Below are 23,664 nucleotides of genomic sequence, written 5' to 3'. Positions count from 1 at the left end.
GAAGGGTTGGAGGAGGGGGGGAAGGGTGGGAGGAGGGGGAGGGAAATGGGAGGCTGGGAGGAGGTGGAAACTTGTTTTTTTTCCTTTTCTCAATAAAAAAAAAAAAAGAATAAGTGCTGACACAGATCATAAAAACAGGCTCACTAATACTAAAAATGTGTTACTTGTTATACACAGACTTTGAAATCTTTCATTTGTCAAAGAAATTTTAGGCTAGGAATTTGAGATCATAAAAGTGGCTTACCCTCAAAGAAAAACGAAATAGAAGTTTAACACTGAAAGATGAAGTTATAATTATTAACTTGATAGGTGATTTGGCTATAGATACTAGGGAAGTGAGAATTAGCTAAAATACATGCTCCAAAATGATTAAACAGAAAGCATAGATATGAGAAAGGCATGGAGTTAGATATGTTATACCAAACATGAGAACTCACTGTACAAGAGGTCAGAGAACAGAGCCGACTTTTAAAAAGACAATAATTCTAAAACTGTTAAGAGATGTCAATTCATGTGCCAGATGTCATCCCAGTTCTTTCAAGCTAAATGACTAACAAATACAAAACTTATTTTTTACAGTTTCTGAGGTAAGTCCAAGATCAAGTAGATAACAGACCCACTGTTCTGCGAGGGTTTCCTTTCTCCTGTGTCACAAGGAAAAGGCTAGTTTTCCCGAGTCTCCCTTATCAGGGTACACATTCATTTGTACCCTGTCATTCAATCAGTTCCCAAAGTCCTCCCCTCGTAGTGCATCACACTGTTCATTGGATTTCAACATAAATTTAGGAGAGATGCAAACTTTAAGGCAAAAAGTTTGAGACCATAACAATGTCTTAGCTTTAAAAGAAAACAAAATAGTAGTTTAACACTGAAAAAACACAATTATAATTAATAACTTGATAAATGGATTTGGACACAGATCCTAGGAAGTGACTATAAATGCAATGTTCAATTATGCTAGGGGCCTCTTGGGAATAGAACCTGAAAAATCTTGGAGGCAATACTTTGGGGAAATACTCAGTATCATATAGGGTGTCTGGTACATCTTCTCAGGGGAAGGATTTTCTTAGCTGATTTAAGTAGTTGGGGTGTTAAAAATATGGAGAATGTCCTGAGGCAAGAGAAGAGTTCATATGAAATTCAAGATGAGGAGAGTAGAATGACCTCAGGGAACCAGAGACAGCTCGGTGTCACTAGAATACAAAATGTGGGACAGAAAAGTGGTGAGTATGACCATAAGTTATCTGTTCACTTGATAGTCCTATTTATATATATATATTAGAAGTAACTATTGGTATTGTTAGGTAAAGAGATCAAGGTGAAGCTGGATTATAGCTAGAACGTCAATCAATAGGCCACCACAGGAATCTAGACAACACAAGATGGTGGCATGAATAAAACTAGCATTTGAGTTTAGACATTAATTAAAATTTTCTGCTGATTGGATTTTTGTTGTTTTGAGATAAGTACAAAATGAGACTGAAACTCATGGCAATTCAGTTACCTCTGTTTCAAAGTACTAGGATGACAGTGACCCTCAGCACTGCCCAGCTGATAACTCAACTTTCACAACAAAAGAGCAAAACACTAAAGCTATTCCCTAGTCTGTGGGCTACGCAGCTATAGGGATAGTGATAGATACAGGAGCTACCTAGAGTTGCAGTTGGGTTCTGAGGAGATGGCCTTGCAGAACATTGTAAACATGTAATGAAATTAACCAGGTATCATGCAAGGGTCCTACGAACAGCTGACTATTGGATTTGGGCATAGAGAGATACAGGCTGAAACGGTAGACATCAGTATAAGAACGAAGATGGTTTTTACAGCCACAGAAGGGACTTATGTGTAGGTGTCTGAGGCAATACTGACACGCAAGATAAGTGAACAGATGGAGGGGCCAGTAAAGCAGATGGAAGTCCAACATTTTTATTGAAAAAAATATTTTTATTTTTTATTTTTGAGATTATAATTACAACACTTCTCCCTACCTTTTCCTCCTCCCAAACCCTTGCTGCTCTCCTTCAAATTCATGGCCTCTTTTATCACTAATTTTATTGCATGCTTATATGTATATAGGTATACATATATATTCTTAAAAATAACCTGTATGGGCATTATATGTATATGTATGTATGCTACATATATACATGTATGTATGTAACCAGGCTAACCATTTGGCACTGGACAGTAAATTTTGAACTAGAGAGCAAAGGAGCTAGAAAAGACCACCTCTCCCCTCTCCCACTCCCAACTTTCCTCAGTTGCCTACAGATCTCTGTGTTGGCAGAACTTAGCTATAAAGGAAGAAGAGATTGGTATGATCAGAATTATGTAGGAGCTAAAAGTTATACTAGTAGTAACTGCTTTTCAATATGGGTTTTGCCTCTTACTCATTTTATAATGTAGGCCAAAAGATTTTTTTCTCAGGGTTGAATCTGTTTTTCTCAAGTCTGAAAAGAGGGATAATAACATGCTTACTGAATAGAGTATTACATGAAACACATCATTCTTTCAATGTTTACAGACACACTTTGCATAAGATAAGATGCTTGAAGTGGGATTTCCTTTCATCTTGGCCCACACTTACAGAAGCTTATATGTTTCCTAATTTCTTTCACCCAAGGAGGTCACAAGAGGTCCTCTCTGATGACCCTCTAAATATTGAGTGAGGGATCCTAGAAGGGTCTTAGCGTTCTTTGCATGAGTTAGTAACGTAAAGGATTAGTTATAGTGTTTTGAATGCTCTAAGCACACAATAAAAATCAATAATTAGATAACCAGCATTAGTGATCAAACACCAGCCAAAAATGGGAAGTATTAAAAGTTTATGCTCTTTTCAAAGTAACACTGAAACAAGACTACATGAAGGAAGTTAGACATTAAAGACCACCATAGAGAGCATAGTTCACCAGAAATCATCAGCAAAAGGAATTGGAGTCAATTGGTCACTGTCAAAGATTCTTTTGGTACAGTTTTAGGTAAAAGAAAAAATTCAATTAAAATTTTCTTTGATTCTTTTTTTAATAAAACATCTTTGAAGCTCAGGAAAACTCTAGTCTAAGACTCAGAGGGTGTTAAAGAGGTTAACAATTGAAAAAGTTGAAAGTTAGAAAAATCAGAAGGGTTTCTGAGGTTTGCACAGATAGCAGCTGGCAGCAAAACAAAGCAAATAAAACTGAACAAAACTGGAATTGGCCCAGAATGTGACAGATAGGACCTGAAGCATTCAAACTCCTAAACACATAAAAAATAATAATGGGGAAGTGTGGGGAGGGGCTTAGGTGAAAATTACGTGAGATATTTTAATGACAATTATAGTAAAGGTGAGACAATATTATACAATACAGACTATCGATGTAGCTCTTGGTTGTTTCTCAGAGGTTGAAGGTAGGCACCTCATGCTGAAGACATCATACACTTTGGAAACAAAATACAAATGATTTGAGCTAGATATAGTTTGAAAGCCTCCTCCCTACAATCTAACTTCCCTGGTACCATGAAATTCTATGCTAACTGGCAAAGGTAGGAAACAATTAGCAATCCTACCCAGCTGCAATGTCTTTAAGCCACAACCATGGCTGACATGGCAGGATGTCCACAAAGGTGCAATAAGTAGCACTCACTCACATGTTGGTGGACCAACTGCTCTCTAACCAGACTTAAGACCCGTCAACAGGACAGAAATCATGCCTAGCATTAGAAACCCAGCCAAATTCCTGGGACTAGTGAATCATGAACCTTAGGGGGAAAAATCTACTTCTGTCACTTTGCTAGACCAGCATAATCCCTTATTACAGTCTAAATCTTATACCCACAGTTAAGTGTGACTACCACCCCTTATCATGGAAACTTCTCTTTACAGCAAATGGAGACAACATGAAACACAACTTAATATAATGTAGAGATCAATAGATTGTAGGAGACCCAGGTCTAACATATACCTACATCAAAGTCCCTGCATCTACAGCTCAGAGATCAAGGAAGAGGGTGTAGAAATATTTTAAGATCCAGACGACCAGGAAGTCTGTATGAAACAGCTTCTTCAAGAAATGGCTGTATAAACAAGACCATAACAATGACAATACCAATGGACATGCTAGAGTAGAAGGGGAAAAACTGAGTGGGTTCTACCTTAACAAAGAACTACAGGAAACTAACCACTTCATAGAGAAGAATTACTTTCTTCCAGGGATGAACCCCCTTATTGGTTGTCCAATACAGTGATCAGCCTTGAAACCACATACACAAAAACAACAGAAACACACTCAGTGGGTTTTATTTATATGTTGGTACATACATATGTTTATGTGGAGTGTGTGTGTGTGTGTGTGTGTGTAACAATAATAAAATGAGGCTATCAATTTGAGAATGGAGAGGTAATATAGGAGAGTTGCAAAGTGACTGCCTGGGTGGGGATTGAGAGAAGAAAAGGCAAAGTGATGTAATTTTTTTATAAAGGTTTATATCTTTAATGGGATATTTGTGGAGTCAGTGCATGATAATTTCAGATATTGGATTCTATGATGGTGTGATAAGAGAAGGGTAATCACTGCTAATGGTGCTAAGCTTGATCATCAAATTGACTATGTGAAAAATACCTTGCATTCTATTTTCATTAAAATGAATAAAAATTTAAATAAAGGAAAATGAAGTTATCATAATAATTTTAAAAATGCTAAAATAGTGCACACCTTTAATCCTAACACCTGGGAGGCAGAGGTAGGTAGATTACTCTGAGTTCAAAGTCAACCTAGTCTACTTAGCAAATTCCGAGAAAACCAGGACTACATGAGAGACCCTGCCACAACAAAAGAAAAAATTCATAAAAATAAAAAATAGAAATGCTGGAATATAAATAATATATATGTTTTCATTCATTACAAAATTATGAAAAAGTTCCAAGTAAAGAAAACAAAACATACAAAGTTTATATTACATTTTGTTTAAAGAAATTGAAAGAGAATATGGAAAGTAGAACCTAAAAACCCTTAAAGAAAATTACATATGTTGCTTGAAAGATGTTTTTAGATATTTTGGCTGGGGAGATGGTTAAGAGCACTTAGTGCTCTTGCAGAGGATCCAGGTTCAACTTCCAGCGCTCACATGGTGGCTCACAACCAAGTCATACATCACTTCCAGGAGATCTGATGCCTTCATCTGTCCTCCGCAGGCACCAGGCACATACATGGAACACACACATGTAGGTAAAACACTCATACACACAAAATAAAAATAAATTTATCTACAGCAAAAGGTGTTTAAAATATGAACTTGTCTTCTTTTCATAAGTAGTAAAAGGGAGCTTCTTTGCTGCTGGTAGTGGCCTGCACAGTGGCTGCTGTGTTTGCATCTCATTGGTGCACACTTTGACATCCATCAGAGATACCTGAAAGCCTGGGTTAAAATCCAGCGGTTTCTACCATATCCTACATAGCCTTGTAGGATGACTGATAATTCCTATAATATACTATCTGCAAACCAGGATCCAGTTACTACATATAGTTAAAGCATTAAATTAATATAAACTAAGGGAAACTGAGTTTAATATCACTTTCTCACATTTTTCTGTAAAGTTGCTTATCTTCTCAGAAGGAAGGGAAAGAGGAATAATCCAAAGCAGAAAGAGTGAAAGACTTTAAGGTGACAATTACGTCACTCTTCATATTGAAAACTTTACATCAAAATTTGAAGAATCATTTCCTCCACTGAAATTCTCAACTTTTACCATTGTGATTATGATGGTAGACTTGAAATATACTTTTGGAGAATGTCAATTATTTTTGCTCATGAAGACCACTGTGACTTGAATCAAACTTCTAAGTCATCTTTCTTATGCAAAGAAATAGAAACTTCAATATTCATTTCAATCTGGGAACCTCATAAAAAGTACTCATTATCTATAATATGAATACAAGTCAAAATAACGTTACAGGCTAGATTGAGCTGACTCTAAAATGAAATTGCGAAATTCACAGTCTGTTATACAGACTCGCAGTCCAACTTGTGGGATAATTCTGCACATACAGCAATTATTCAAAACACTGAATGGCAATTTACAAAAACGTTGCTAACTTACACATTTGATAAATCTGTTTTAAAGAGCCAAAATGGCTACAAAGAGTTAATCCTATAAAGGTGAATTATCCAAGATCAAACTATAGAGAATATTATTGACTTCATATATATATATATATATATATATATATATATTCCATATTATTGACTTCCAATGTATGTATGTGAGTGTGTTGAAGAGAAAGACAAACACAGAGAAAGACAGACAGAAAAAAAGATGGACACAGAGAAAAAGAAAGAAAGGAAGGAAGAGAGAGAGAGAGAGAGAGAGAGAGAGAGAGAGAGAGTAAGGTTAAATGAAATTAGACTACTTGGAGTTGGGGTGGTAATACTTCCCCCAAGACCCATAGATTATCTAGAAGCAACCCTGGCACCAGGCATGAGAAACCTCCTTTTGAGTTTTTTGTCAGGGTAGTACAAGAGACTCCCAAAACAATATAGGCTATTTCTATTGTCCTTGGTTTCCTCCCAGAAATTAAAGATAAGACCCCATTATTGAAGACACCATGCACCATGGCCACAGGGCTCAGAGGATTTGAGCTGGAAATGATTAAATTCTCCTCCCTGGGGACTAGCTGTCATAGTATCAGGAAGTGATATTTAAACTGGTAAGTGGAGAAAATAATCAACAGTCCTATACAGCTGTGATGCCTATGAACAACAATGACCAGCATGGCAAGATATCTGTGAAGGTGCAGTTGTGGCATGTACATCTCTGCAGTGCCCATTAGCTGCCAAGGTGAACTCTAGATATGCTTAACAGGAAGTACGTCATGCCAGGTACTTTACATCTGACCAATTATGTGATGCTAGTGAGACACTGCATCTTAGAAGAGGACCTACTAAAACTTTCCTAAACCAATATAATTCCTAACTGAATTCTGAATACTGTATACTCACAGAGAGGTACAAATCTCAACTATCATCAAATAAATGTCTTGCTGCAACTGAAGACCATCCCAGAAAGCCACAACTAGTCAAACATTCAGAGAACAAATGACCAGCATGCCCAGCCCTAGTTGATATATCTATTATACAACCCCAGAAAGCAAGACTTGGGGAATGAAAGGTAAAGTCAAAGGACCAGAAGTTGTGCTATGTGGTTGAGCCTTCCAACTAGGATAAGGAAGCTATACCCATGTGTAGGCAGAGCTTTCCATTGGGACCGCAATCAGCTCTGTTCATACAAGCTGCTTTCCAAATAACTACTCAGAGACTTATTGTTGATTATAAATGATCAGCTGATAGCTTAGGCTTGTTACTAACTAGCTTTTGCATTTTAAATTAACCCATTTGTATTCTTACTTGCTGCCACATGCCTTACATGATGGTTTCTTACATCATTTTCTACATGTCTTGTTTCCTCTGTATCTGTCTTGAGACACCTCAGACTCTGCCCTTCTTCCCAGTGTCCTTAGTCTGGTTCTCCCACTTATCGTGTCCAGCTATTGGCCAGTCAGCTTCTTTATTAAACCAATCACAGCAACATATATTCACACAATATAAAAGAGTGTTCCACACCCATGAAATCTGAAAAGCATAGCTACTTAAACAAGACCTGAACAATTCCTACAACAGTTCCTAGTGGAGATGGAGGAAATCTCAAAGGACCAGAGACCTAAGTGAAGAGCTACAGACAGTTAACAACTGCTGATAGTGGTCAGTTAGGCTTCCCCAAGGATGAATCAATACTTGGTTATCCAATACTGAATGGCCAGCTATAGAAAAATATATATTCAGGCAACACTGAAGGAACACAGCAGTTTGTATCTATATGTTAATTCACACAACAGTTTATATTTATATGTACAAGTAACAGTAATAGTTAAAGAAGAGGAGGCCATAAATTTGAGGGGGGGTCAAGCATGGGGTGTGATTTGAATAAGAATGACCCCCATAGGTTCATATATTTGAATGACAAGGGAGTATCACTATTGAGCAGGATTTTGAGGTGTGGCCTTGTAAGAGGAAGTATGTCACTAAGGATGGGATTTGAGGTTCCAGAAGCCCAAGGCAGACCCAGTGTCTCTCTTCCTGCTGCCTGTAGATCAGATGTAAAACTCTCAAGTTACGTGTCTGTGTGCCTTCCACCATGCTTCCTGGCATGATGACAATGGACTAAACCTCTGAAACTGCAAACAAATCCCAACTAAATGTTTTCCTTTACAAGAGTTGTCATGATTATGGCGTCTCTTCACAGCAATAAAACACCAACTAAGATGGGGGCAGGGGTAGAAAAGCAAGGGGAGAAGCTTTTTCTGATAGGCAGTGCTTATTTTGACTTCATACTACATGCCAGACACGCATGATGTTTACACACATGTCATTTCATTTAATCCTCTCAATGCCCTAGGCACAGCACTGAAGCAAAGATTCAACTAACATACCCATCATCACACAGAAGATTGGTGAGGTTCAAGTAAGATCCCCAGTAATACAACTCCCAAAGCCACTCCTCACCTCCAAGTGCCATTGTCTCTGATGGTGGCAGCCTGAAAGAAACAGTGTGTAATTGGACATACAGCAAGAAGCGTAATGGAAATTAGATCTAACCAGAACTCATCTACTGTAAATTGAAGTGACGCAGCATGAAATTTTGTTTCAACGTGTTTTTAAAGAAGATAAACTCGGGCTGGAGAGATGGCTCAGAGGTTAAGAGCACTGACTGCTCCTCCAGAGGTCCTGAGTTCAATTCCCAGCAACCACATGGTGGCTTACAGCCATCTATAATGAGACCTGGCGCCCCCTTCTGGCTTGTAGGCACACGTGGAAGGAATGCTATACACATAATATAAAAATAAATAAATATTTTTTTTAAAAAAAGAAGATAAACTCTATTTTCTGGATACATTCAAACAGTCCTTCTAAAAACGAAACTACCTGGAGTGAGTACAGTGTGTCCCCCATGACCTAAGGTCATGCTGCTTAGCCTGGCCATTTTTCCCATCAAATTTAAGGCCGTGAGTAAACTAGAATGTATGAAAGGGCAAGTTGAGAATCAGTTCCAGTGCTACATCAGAGTAGAATAGCACAGTCTACAACAATATATAATTACACCAGAATAGCTAGGGAATCTGATCATTTTCAACAGGTAAAAATAATAAAGGTTTGAGGGCATTGAAATGATAATTATCCTTACTTGATCATTATACAGTGCCTGCCTGGATTAAATTTCCATCCTGTACCTAGCAAATATGTGAAAATACTGTGTTAAAATTAAAAATATTTTAAAATTCTGATATATTATGACATCCTTACTGGTTTTGATTTTAAAGTATATAAACGTAACCCCTATTTTTCTCATGTTTTCTTCTTTAAATTTTTAGCTTTCCTCAGAAAGATTATAAAGCTTTATTTTTTGTTCAAAATACAAATTGAATTTTAACTCTGGACATATAGAAATGGTTTGTGGATAAGGTATCCACATCAAAACCAGGCACATCAGTGACCTGTTTATAGTCCTAGCATTCAGAAGATGGGGACTTGGGATCCCCAGAGCAAGCTGGCTGCCTGCACTAGCCAAAAGAACAAGCTCTAGCTTCAGTGAATGACCCTGCCTCAGTAAACAAAATGGAGAGCAATGGGTGAAAGGACCCAACCAACCTCTGGTAGCCCTATGCATGTACTGGTATATACACATGTACTCACAAACATGCAAACACACAACCATGCAAATAAAAAGATAAATTCTAGCTTTACATAAGTCTTTGGAAGTGAGCGTATTCTCATGATCTTACATTCCAGGGGTAAAGAAGGTTACTTTTGATGTTTCTCTTACTTACTGGCCTCTGCCTCTATCTCAAGGTCTTTCCCAGAGGATTCAGCCCACACTTAACTCACAATCATCCCCAGGTTTCTGCTTCCATGTCATTTATCAAATGTCACACTCTTACCCTTTGCACTTACACACTTGTCATGACAGAGGTGTTACTTAACTAGCTTAAGATATATGTCCCCCTGCTAAACCAGACATCCCCAAAGCTTAAATACTATGCCCATCAAGGTAAGCTCCTGTGTCATATACCAGTTCCATCATCTGGTTGTTCTCTATGTTCCCTAAAAAATTCCAGATGCATCTGCACACCTGTTTGAGGTGTGATCCCACCTGGGAAACATACATATACCAAAATAATGACTTATTACAGGAAGTGTAGAAATAGCATATATAACATGTGATTCCCTCATTGTTTTGTAGACAAGCTACCACATCAGTATTAGAATTGGGAAAGAAATCTAATCAAACCAGTTAAAAGTAACTTCACTCCTTAAAGATGAAAAAGTTGTTTTATGTGATAACATTGCACGTATATAAAACATATTAGGAATTGTATGGTACTATAAGTATAGGCAAACGGGATAACTTCTGGGAGTGGGCTGAAAGTCTTTGTAACGAGCTTGCTCTCACAAGCTGGTTGCTGATCAGAACCTGTCTTCATCCAGCGCTACTAATGGCAAACTAACCTGAAGACCAAGGAATAAACCAACCAATTATGAGGTAAATAAATTTCTTTACTTTCAAACTCAAACACCACAATCATTCAGAATATAATCAACTGAGAGGAAAGATACATGGAATGAAAGAGCAAAGCTAATTGGATCATAGTGAATGACTGAAAAGAAAATGAGTTATCTCCAGTCAGAAGAGATGATGGTGAAACATGCAATCAATCCACTGAATTATCTAGCAAACTCCTACTCAGCTGTAAGTTGGATGTGCGGTACATTTGCTCCGGAAGAGAATGACTGATCTCCCTTGAATTTGAAATACACTCACAGAAAAACAACTAATAATTTTTGAACCCACTATTGACCTCACACACTAATCCAATTTTTTCAATGATTTTTATTGAGCTCTACATTTTTCTTTGCTCCCCTCCCTGCCTCTCCCCTCCCCATTTCAAGGTCCCCATGCTCCCAATTTACTCAGGATATCTAAAGAGATAGTGAAATTTTCTGTAGTGAATGATTCAAAAGTGTAAAATACTCAATCAAAATTTTCATTTGCTTTATTTTCCTATTAAATTAGCAAATATATAATAATATGATTCTCTGAATATTAGGCTATCAGGCAGCATCTGATCATCCTCTCAAGCCACTTCTTTGGCCAGTCTCATTTATATTTCTTCCCTTGAGCTATAATAATTTTACTTCTCTCTCTCTCTTTCAATCTGTGTGTGTGTGTGTGTGTGTGTGTGTGTGTATGTGTGTGTGTGTACATGTGTGTGTGCAAAACTGTGTTTCCACATGAATAAGGAGACCAGGGCTTGGCACAGGGTGTCTTGCTCTATCACTTCGCATTCCATTTTTTTTTGGGACAGTATCTCTGAACTGAGCCCAGAGTTAAGCTCATCAACAGAACCTGCTTGACTGGCTAGCCAAAGTGCTCCAGCAAAGTGTCTGTCTCTGCCTCTCCAGCCCTGGAATCATAGGTGCCCATCACTTTTGTATTAAGGGTTGAGGATCAAATTCAGGCCTCCATGCTTGCCTGGTAGTTCCTTTACCCTCGGACCATTTCCCCATATTCTAGCTCATACTTATTAAATATTCCATATTTCTTTAATCCTTGGGATCTTTCTCCCCTTGTTAGAAAGTTTTTTCTGTATCCCATCTTCTCTATTTCCTACCATTTCTTCAACATGAGGTCCACTTCATTAATTCACAATTGCATTCCTCCACTACATCATTGTCCCTCATTTTTCTCTCTCAAATATCCCAGCTTTCTCTTTCTGCTAACACATTATAACTTTCTTTGGAGGTGGTAACAGTTGCTTGCCATCTATCTAAAGAAACACTAGCAAAATCACAAAGATAAACTGTATCTTCACCTAAAGTTGCTTATATTGAACTTCATGTAGAAGGAGTATAAATAATGGTGCCTGTATCAGAACTCTGAGGTTTTTTTTTCCCCCTTAGGAAAATATTTCACTTGAATGTGTACAACCAGGCAAAATAAAATGAAACCTTTTGGATTCCCTAGCCCTTTTAATGAAAAGCTGATCTAGAATAATTAAGTAGGCAATTTCCAAATCCCCACAGTTACTAGCAGGTCATTCCTGATCTCACCAGCTGGCCCAAGTTTTCATGGTCTCTCTCTAGCCTACAATAGAATATGCTACCACATAGTCACCTGGCTACCATCTGGACCACGGATGTTCTAGCCTCCTTTGGGGAACATTTCCTTAACCTCCCTCAAATCCTATTTCAACCATGGTAGTGTTCGAACCTTGAAAACGCAAACTAACACTTCAGCTCATCCGAACAACAGCTATCCGTGGCAATCAAGAGTTCATAACAAGAGTAGTATCTTCCCCAAGTGGAACTGTATTTTAGAAGGTTTTTCCCCCTACAGCTATTTTGTAGTGAGAGAAAGGGAAACTTCTAGAGAAAGAAATCCTCAGCAGATGTTAGAACTTCCATTCCATCCCTGGATTTACCATCAGCCATAAAACTGTAAAAACATTGCCAAAATTCCCATGCCTCTTCTCTTCTCAAGAGTAAAAAGAATGGGTGAGTTTAATGAGTGTTTGGATCCTCCTGTGGTTTGCAGTTCTACGAATGCACAAACATTTCAGTTCCATAGTCCCTAGCCGCCTAGCTAAGAAGGAAGGAGATGTCTCCAATCAGAGTCTTTCTATAGCTTGTTAGGCCTGCACTATTCTAGTTAGTTCGCTTTGGGCTTCATTTAACAACACAGTTTGTCAGAAGTACATGCATATGTACACAGTAATGGGCCTGCAGGGCAATTATGATATCAATAGAACTATTATGACTTCAGTGCCGCCATAACATCTTATAGGCATAGCTAGCACTAAAGATAAAAATTTTATGAGACGTATTCAAGTTACTGCACAAAGCAGCAGGTTTTTCTGCAAATATAAACAGTTGAGACTTTAAAAACCCATTTGGCTTTAAAAAAAAAACAATAGGCATTGACATATAGTGAACTGGGATGACAGTGTGGAAAATTTTCTACTTAAATTTGTTTATGGAAATACAGCATAGGCTTTGTGGTTATTGTACAACTGAAAACTGACTTAGTTTATGCATGCTACTTAGAGCTGAAATTATAATTATCTAAGCCAAAATACATAATAATCATATTCAACTAATTGAATGACTGTAACAATAAACAAATTGGTATTTTAGTTTCAACAATATGGTTTTCTGAGACTGTCTGATAGAAATGTAATAGAAACATTCTTTTATAAATTCATCTCACAGAAAAAAATAAGAATAATGTGTGATTATATATAAAAATCTCCAGTGATGAACAGTTTTATCTCCACGAGTCAGTCTTTGTTGCAACAAGTCAAGAGACTAAGCAAAAGGAGAAATGCAGAGTTCTAACGAGGCAGAGAGTCTGGGAAAAGAATAGAGGGGAACAGGATGGAGATGATGGATTTGTAAGGCACTTGAAGACCAGAGGTTAAGAACTGAAGGGACAGAGGCTGCCTTCTGTGAGGAATGAGGGGGTAGTGGGTCTTTTATCAGATCTCTATCATCACAATACCACTCTAACATGCTTCAACAAACTCAGCTGAATATTTTATTGCTTTTCACAACACTTGTCCATTGCCCTGGTGCTGTCTTTGATAACTAACACCTCAGAATGGCCTTTACAGCTGCTTAGATTTATTTGTGTTGTGTTTACATTTTACAAAGTAATAAAAATCTAGCTACTAAAAGATTCACTCTCCTGCAATATACTTCACTTTAAGGGTATTGCTGATCTTAGCACAGAATTCAAGTTGGCATGCAGAGTATTCAATAAGAATTTATAGAAAAGATAGACAAATGGATAAATGCAATATACAAAGTGATTACATATGCCTGGTGTTAAAAATGAACTCAACAAATTTTATTTTATGATCTCAAATTTACATAGTTTTAAATGATCACAGATAATTTTTAACTCTTTATTTCCCATTTTGTGACTAAAGTGGCATGTTTCTTTTTACTAAATAATTTCTTTGTACATAAAATTTGTATTAAAAAAAACAAGAGAACTGCACTCCTCCCCAGATTCTGTCCCCTCTGGATCTTTCCCCAGGCCCATGAATTTCTTCTTTGGTAAATGTCTTTCAGAAAATTTTAGTCACTTGATTTTTTTTATTTCTTTATATATTTTATAGAGCATTAGCACTCTATAATATGAAAAGATGGCAAATACTTCCCCATTCTCTAGGTTGTCTCTTCACTTTATTTGAAGTACAGAAGTTTTGTAAGTTGATGAAAAGCCAGTTGTCCATCCTTGCCTGTGTTTCTTGTACTTTTGGAGTGTTAGCCAGAATACCTTTGCCTGCGCCAGTCTTCTGGGGTGTTTCCCGCCTGTTTCACTCCAGTTGTTTCAATAACCTTTAGGTCTTACCTTCAAGTTTCCATTCACTTTGAATTGACCTTTGTACAAGACGAAAAAGGGATGCCTTTGAGTCCCTCACATGTGGATATCTGGCTGTCCCATCAGTACCACTGAAGAAGCTCTTTCATTCAAGTGGTGTTTTAACGCCGCCACTAAGAATCAATTGACTGGAGAGCTGTGTGTGTGGTGATTTGGTGGGGAATGTTATTTTAAGGTGTGTTATTTTTGTTTGTGCTCTGGCACATTTGTTTAATGATGTAAAGAAGGGTTGCTTTTGCTTATGCTAGATTTGTTTAACGCTATAAAGCTGTGATTCTTTCGCTGTCTAAAACACCTGATGGTCTAAGAAAGAACTGAACGGCCAATAGCAAGGCAGGAGCAAGGATAGGCAGGGATGGTAGACAGAGAGAATAAATAGAAGGAGAAATAAGGAAGAGAAGCAAAAGAACAGAGAGGAGGACATCAGGGACCAGCCACTCATCCAGAAATGGAGGAAGTGTGAAAGTAAGATATAAAGAAGTAAGAAAACAAAAAAGCCCAGAGGGAAAAGGTAGTCAGAAAATTTAAGTTAAGAAAAGTTGGCAAAAAAAAATTAGCCAAGTTAAGGCTAGGCATTCATAACTAAGAATAAGCCTTCATGTGTGATTTACTTGGGAGTTGGGTGGTGGGTCCTCAAAAAGCCAAAAGAGCAAAGCATCATACAACAGCGCTTTGGATGAGAATGACCCTCGAAAGCCCATAGATTGGAATACTTAGCTACCATAGAGGAGCACTGTTTGAAATGATGAGTAGGTGTAGCCTTGTTGGAGGAAGGGTGTCACTGGGGTGGACTTTGAGATTTCAGAATCCATGCCAAGATCAGAGTCTATTTTCTTTCTGCTGCCTGAGGATGTAGATAGACATAGAACTCTCGGCTACTCCTCCAGTAAGTACCATGTCATGCTTCCTGGGTGGTAATGGACTAAACCTCTGAAATAGTAAGCAAACCCTAGTCCAATGCTTTCTTTTATAACTTACTGTGGTCATGGTGTCTCTTCACAGCAATAGAACACTGACTGAAGCAGGGTTTAAGTTTTGGTCCACTTGTGTTCTGCTAGTTAGCATGTCTGCCTTTGTGTCAATAACATGTTGCCTTTGTTACAATGCTCTGTAGTATCATTAGAAGTTGAATATTATGCCTCAAGTATGGCTTTTTGCTTACATTTCCTATACAAAGTTCAGGATTTTTTCCCTAGTTCTGCAAACAGTGTTATTGGTATTAAAGTCACCTACTAATACATAGGGCCTACATCTCCCCCTATGGATAGCTGTGTTTTTATAAAATTTAGGTTCCCCAACCCATGGTTTCATATGAATTTATCATCATATTTTCTTGACAAATCTTTCACTTAGTCAATATGTAGTAAGCATCTCTGTCTGACATGGTTTGTCCTCCAGTCTGCTTAGTTAATATAGTCCTACTTTCTTTGGAATCCAATTTTCTTTCTTTTTATTTACATTTTTAAAATGTTATTATTAGATTTAATTTACAAAACACAGTTTCTCTGTGTAGCTCTCGGTGTCCTGAAACTCACTATGTAGTCCAGGCTGGCTTGAACCTAAGATCCACCTGCCTCTGCCTCCCAAGTGCTGGGATTAAAGGTGTGCGCCACCACAGCCTTACTGGATTCCATTTTCTTATGTATGTATGTATTATGTATGTATGTATGTATGTATACATTTGCATCAGTGGGTGGGAATCAAAAAAAAACATCTTTGAGCTAAAAAGAAGCTCCCTCTTTCATGTATACTGATATTAAATCCTAGTGTTTTCGCTTACAAATAGGAAAAATTATACTTTGTTTTCAAAGAGGATGCCCTGTTTTGAAACAAATACATGGACAGTGAAGTAAATAAAACAAGTTTCAGATCTTCTTTCTGTTCAGATTTTGTACACATTTCAAGATTATAGTTCATTGTATTAACATCACTGCAAAGTAAAAATTAGTGTATCTGAAAAATACATATAATCTGCATCATTGCATTAAATTTTCTTAAGTACCATGTTCTCTCTTCCTTTTCATGTAATACTGTGCATTAAATTCAGAATCTTGTGCATGAGAACAATCCCTATATTCCATGTACCCATAATGTTTTTCCTTGATTTTTAACTTGATTACATCTAGAACTAAAACCTAAGCATCTGGGTACACCTATGAGGATTTTTTTTTTCTTAGTTAAATCATTTAAAGCAAGAAGACCAACTTTTTAATCTGGATCTTTTGAGATGGGAAGATAGACCTTTAATACAGGTCATTTAAGGTAAGAAGATCCCTAAATTCAGCCACACCTTCTGCTGGCAGCCCATATACAGGGCATGGAAGATGGAAGCTTGCTTTCTTTGTCTGTTTGCTCTCACTCTTGCTGGTTAGTCCATTCCTTTACTAGCATTAGAGCCTACTTCTTCAGGATTCTGGCATACACTGAAGACTGGCTGAGACATTCAGCCTCATGGATTGAATAACAATGGTATTCTTGGACCTTCTATTGGTAGACAGCCATTGTCAGACTATCTTGACCACAGCCTGTAAGTCATTCTAATAATTCACTAGATAGATAGATAATATAGTAGACAGATAATAGATTCATTCTATGAATTCTGTTCCTCTAGAGTATCCTGACAATACTTTGCCGCCCATATTCACTTTTGCCAGCTCTGAAACTTGAGCTAACAGAATAGCATTGACCAATTTTTATCTATCTTCTATTGTGTATAAATAATATATATGTGACATATCTTCATATATGAGTGTACCCCAAAGTCATTTTAAAGTTCTGTGAATATTCAGTTACACAATAATTTCCAGAGGTAATAAAATTATGTTGAAATATAAAATGATTTCTAAAAGGTCAAATGAATTGCATAGTAACTCTTGATAACCTCTGTCATCTTAGTATCCTTAGCAAGATGACAAGTAACTTAGTGATGACCTTCAGATCTGGAAAAAAAACAGAAACAAGGATGCTTGACTAAAAAATAAATTCAAAAGTAAAACATCTACCTGAAGCAACAGATTAAAAAAAATATTACCTATAAATTACCTAATCTTTAAATAAAGTTGTTACCTTTTAAAAATAAAGTATTCATATATACCAATACCACTTAAAAGATTTCATCCAGTTTCCAGACTGTATGATAAATTCCACAGCACAGGATTTCCCACCTGACAATACGATAAGCAAAGGAAGAGCTAAAATTTCAACTTCTAATTTTATATGTGGTGCTACAGCTAGTTTTAGAGCACTTTTAAAACATTGTAACTATCAAATCCAGAAATCCGGACATATTTCTACCAATATAATAGTCTTTTCTATAGTTGACCCAGTGTATAGCCCACTGCAATTAACATACCATTAAACCTTTATTTTGTTTCCACTATAAAAACATAAATAGATCCTCAATATATTTAAATGATACTTCTTCAGGTTTGAGTAAAATATAAGAGGCTATGCTAAAAAGCCAGGGTAGAATTCAATCACATTGTATGTTTGTGCATAGAGAGAAATAATGCCCTGGCCTAGATTTTTTTTAATTTAAAATTGGTACAATACTAAGTGATTAAGAGAGTGCATTTTTCCCTCTTGTGCCTTTCATTAGATAATCCTGCAGTTGATGTTTTTTATTTGAATTAAGTCATCTTTTATATTTGCATCAGTATTTCAGAATAGAAAATTTAATTCACCATTTTATAAATTGAACAAAACATCTTCCCAGCCATTCACAAATGCACAGCTTTTGCGCATAATGAATTTTATGCTTCCTGTCTATCACTTTGAAATCTTAATAGCAATATTTGTAGATTCAAAGCTATTCCCTTCTTAAAGCTAAATGCAGACTGCCTTAAATTCCAGTTGCAAACTGCTGAGGAATTTAACTTTGTTTCATTAATATTCCTTCTTAACAGAAATTCTAATTCACAGCCAAGGGCCAAGCGAGGGTCAGCAATTACGATGGCAGAATAGCAGAGACTATTAATGACAGGCAATATTGCAGCTGCCTTAATGCCCAGCGACAAGAGTTCATGTCATGCTGTTAAAGAGATATAAAGGCTTGTACCCTGGAGCAAGCCGCATTCTAAAATCATCTGCTTGCACACTATATTATTTCACAGTATAAAGAGTTTATGATAAGATATGCAAGGACCTGACAAATGGAAAGGAAAATGCCTTCTGGCCAATAAATAAGGAAAAAATTTAAAGCTCCAAATTGCTATGCAGTTCACATGAGGATCTTCTTGAAGTAAACAGTATATTTGAAGAAAACATCAAGGTAAGATCATGGAACGAAGAAGAATAAGAGTTGCTTATAACCACAGAAAGAGTCCAAGGAAAGCTTTTCCAGAAATAGTTAAATGCATTTTTAACAGGATACCCTTTGTTCTTATTAGTACTTGAAAGATGCATTTAATACAAAACACAAATGCCCTATTTCTTCAATTGGAAAGATTAAAACAACTTCACACCATCTATTTGTACCTCAACTTCCTCATTTGCCAATCACTTCCTACCTATGCTGGTTAAGTCTAAACATTAAGTATCTATATAGTACACCCGACCCTCCAAGTGCTCTAGATCTACTTGTACAAGGCATATACTCAGCAACCTGCACTCCAGTGGATGGCTCTGTACCTGTGCCTGTGAGGACACTGGTTAAACTCAGTGGATGACAAAACCAAAGAAAAAGATAGGACAGTGGGAGGGAGCTTGCTGGAGGGGATGAGAGAAGTTGGGTTGCTATGGGTGGAACCAGGATGTTTTATTTATATCTATAAATGCAACACTACAGCCACCGCCTCCATCCTCACATAGCCTTCACCTCCCCTGTGTGTCACTGCTTCTCCATTTGTACTACTTATAGGGCATCAATCATCAGACAAAACCGATCCTAAGAAAATATATATGAAATTGTCAAAGAAAAAAATTTAAGCTTCACAAAACCCCAAGTATAAGAACTTTAAAAAAAAAAAAAGTAAGTATGAGCATTTAGCAAAAAAGAAAAGACTCAAGTGATGTTCTGTTTGCAAGAGAGAAAGAAGTAAGTACTCCCTGCAAGCAATGATCATTGTATAGCGAAAACCAAGTCACATCAAGATGGGGATTTGAAGCCAGAGTGTGACTAGAACTCCAATAAGAAGAGGAGGGAAAGGGGGAAGGAAACAGATAGAACAGTGGAGTCGTAACACAAATGAACTTTAAAAAAAATAAATATATAAAGCTAGTGAAGTTGAAATAAGCAGGTAAACAATAAATCAGATTTAGTGTATAAGCAGCATAAAGGGCAAGGAAAGCCAAAGTGTAATAAATCAGGAAAATACATAAAAAATTGCTTTTAACAAAAAATAAATAGCTAACTTACTGAACAAATGGGGAGATAAGACTAAGAAAATATCTAAACAACGTGTATGTAGGCATGTTTGTATGTATGCATGCATTTTTTATTCTTATGCTTGCATTGGCTGTTATTTTTGTCCTAGATGATCTCACCAGAGACCTAATTTTCAAAAGAACTTATTTTCTACCTGTACATCCAGTACCATGAGACAAATCTACTAATGTGGTCCTTCAGACTCTAACGTGGCCAAAGTTTAAGAGCATCCTTAATAAAAACTTTTTTAAATCCACACTCACGTATATCTCCAACCCATTCCCTAGTCTACCATAAAGACTCTTTTCATCATATGGAATTACAAAGTTAAAATTGTAGTAGGCTACTATACCCTAAATAATGCTATATATAAAATCATTTAAATGGCCACCTCCAAACTATTATATCCAAAACAGCCAAGAAATTATAGAATTCCTGTTTCTATCCAGCTAAAGGAGTCTATTTTCAGCCTAGAAAGGACTTCTCCCTCCAAGAGAAAAGCTAACATTTTCAACAGTTAATATAGGCCAGTCCTGTTCCAGTACATCTAACAATTTACAATATAATAAGCATAAAAACAGTAGTTAGCGAAAGCTCAAAGGACTTCTATGAACTACAGCACAGAAGAGAGCACAGACAAAAAGAGGATCAGAGCACTGCGTACCGCGGGGTATACTATTGAAATGCTTCTGACTGAGTAAACTTCCATTTGAAAATATTGTCAAACTTCTTAAATGCCAGACCCATTTAAACAAAATGGAAGCATTGACAAATATACCATGTTTGGTGAGGGAAGGTAGTTAATAATTATGCATTAAAGTAAATAAATTGCATGGACTATTCAAAGATGGTTTGCTACAGAAGAAACTAGGAGATGGTAAAGGTTAGGAATGGGCTCAAAGCAGGGAGCCGTTCACAATTTTGTTCAGATGGTCAGGTAGCTTCATGAAGATGAAATTTCTGCAAAGACTGGAAAGAAATGAGTCAATGCTTTAGCCTCTGGACACAGGGAACAGCAGAGTGTCTAGACTCTGCAGAGGGAAATAAAACAGTCCAGTCACAGCAAAGAAAAGTAAGTGAAGGGATCCAAGGTACTGTCTGAAAGGGGAGCAGTGGGTAATGTTGGCTTCTGAATCACTAAAAGCCTCATCGGGATACATATTCTTATAGAAAAAGCGAATTCCTCAAAGACAGGAGACTTTATCCCACATTCCAGAATAACCAGGTCTATTGGAGATGAACCATGATAAGTTTAATAATCCCATCATACTTTCATTGCACATCCTTAAGTTGGGTGGTTTAAAACAATAGAAATTCATTTTCAATCATTCTGCAGACTGTAAGCACAAAATCAAGGTGTTATCAGGGCTACCTTTCAAGCTGTGCAAGCTCAATGGTGGGATCAGTCCTGACTCTTCCAACTTATGTTGCTAGCAAACCTTGGCAGTCCTTGGCCTATAGATGCAACACTACAGCCACCGCCGCCACGCTCACATTGCCTTCTCTTCCTTTGTGTGTCACTGTCTCTCCATTTGTGCTACTTATAAATCACCAATTATCAGATAAAGACTATTTACAATTTAACTGTAACCTTATTAATTCTACTTGGAAGTATGATAATTCAAATAAGGTTACATTCTTGAGTTGCAAGTTGGGCAAGAACTTTGGGGATATACTACTGCACCAAGCATCAAACTAAAGAATAAAAGTATAGGTAACTGTTACAGTGTTAACACAATAATAAGGGATTCAAAATAGATTTTTTACAAGCAGCAATGATGATTTGGGAGCTTAGATCTTAAATGTCAACTAAAATGACTTATTAATGAACTAAAAATAGAATAAGGAAGACAGAAATTAATGATCACTGCAATTTTTTGGTCTGAGAAACCATAAAGATGGGATTGTCATCAACTAAACTAAGACATGATACCTATAAAGAATGTCTGAGTGCATGTGGGATCAGAAGGATGAAATTTTGCATATATAATATTTGAAATGTTTGCTCAACATCTCAAGAAAGATGTCAGTTGGACAGTTGAATATACAAATGTGAAGTTGAGAAACATCTGGCCAAAACTTGGAAACTTGGAAGTTATCACTAATGAATATATACTAATGAATATAAATACTGAAGGCTGCAAATTAGCTTTGAAACATGTGATTTAGTAGGCAAAGCAGAGAATGTATGAGGTCAGAGAAAGAGTGGGGAAAAGAAATTCCTGCAGGTATGTAACACATCTAGGGTGGTAGAATCAACTCTTTTATTTTCGTGTCAATAACACTCATCACTAAAAGCGGACAAGCAAAACATGTCTGAAAATACTTCAAGGATCTTGAAGCAATAAAAAGACTAGTTCCAACTGAAAATGATTTAGAAAGTTGAAGGGAACATGGATGAGTATTTTGGTCCCTGGTTAAGACAACTTTAAAGAAAAATCAAACAAGAAAGTCAGTTTTTGTGCTTTTCATTTGGTTCTTTTTCTTGTTTGGTTGTTTTGTCCTATTCTAACTTGTTTGGGTTTTTATTTGTTTATTTTATTTTGTTATTATTCCTTAGATGATTGTTTTCTGATGAGAGACAAAATGGGTGTGGATCTAGATTGGAGGAGAGGAAGGAAGAAACTGGTAGGAGAAGGGGGAGGAGAAACCACAATTAGAATATATTTTATAAAATAAATCTATTTTTAGTTAAAGAAAAAATTATGATTAGTCTTTTATAGAAAACTAGATATGGATGACAGTTTTTACATTCAATAAGATATGAATAAATTAACTACAGAGTGAATTCCTATCAAAATTCAAGTAAAAATAACTCATAGATAATTAGAAATATACATGTGATCACTTGTAGAAAAATGAGAGTCAAATCATGCCATCGCTTCAGATCATCATGAATAGATACCTTAAGATACTATACTTAATATAATTTATAATTCTAAAATGTGTGAGTTTTGATGTACTACTTTTATTTCAAGGTACATACATTAGTTACTTTTCTGTTCTTGTAGAAAATATCATGACTGAGAACATTTACAAAAGGAAGGATTTATTTGGCTTATGGTTCCAGAGAGATAAGAATCCACTGTGTCCACCGGGTGGCGGAACGCGGTCGGAACACCGGGCGGCGGAACGCGGTCGGAACACCGGGCGGCGGAACGCGGCCGGAGGATGCCTACCACGGCCGGCGGGGACCAGCTGGGACCGGAGCGACAGCAGAGGACACAGGCTGCTGGTGGCGGGAACCGTCCCAGCAGCAGAAGCAGGCTGCAGGGACTGCGCACACACCGAGATCAGATCGCCCCACTACAATTAAATCAAAGAGGTAGGCCTTCGGTTGGAGAGGTCCCTGGCAAAGGAGGAGCCAGGTCCTATTCCTGAAAACCCTTCTGAGGGGTGAGAGGGATCTTGGCCCCCCGGCAGGAACCAGGAAACAGAGCACCGGCATTTTGTAAGAGGAGCCCCTGGCCAGCAGGGAAACCTGAACCAGTTTTAACAGACCCCTTAGATAGCATCGATAGGAGGAGATGGACAGGCGCCAAGGAAAGAATTCACCCAATAATCTGAAAAACAACATGAAAACACCAGAGCCCAATGATCTTACAACAGAAGGTCTTCAACACCCTAACACAGAAGAAGTGGAAAAAATTGACTTTATGAAAGCAATAGAGTCCCTTAAACAACATGTGAAAAATGCCCGTATAGAAATGGATGAGAAGTATAACCAAAAATTTGAAGAAATGAGTAAATGTGTACATAATACCCTGGGAAACCAAGAAAGAATGATCAAACAGGTAATGGAAACAGTTCAAGAATTGAAAACTGA

The sequence above is a fragment of the Microtus ochrogaster genome, chromosome 1 (genome assembly GCF_000317375.1).
Source record: "Microtus ochrogaster isolate Prairie Vole_2 chromosome 1, MicOch1.0, whole genome shotgun sequence".
NCBI classification, from domain to species: Eukaryota; Metazoa; Chordata; class Mammalia; order Rodentia; family Cricetidae; genus Microtus; species Microtus ochrogaster.
The sequence above is the reverse complement of the archived record's forward strand: the minus strand, read 5'-3'. Positions refer to the sequence as shown.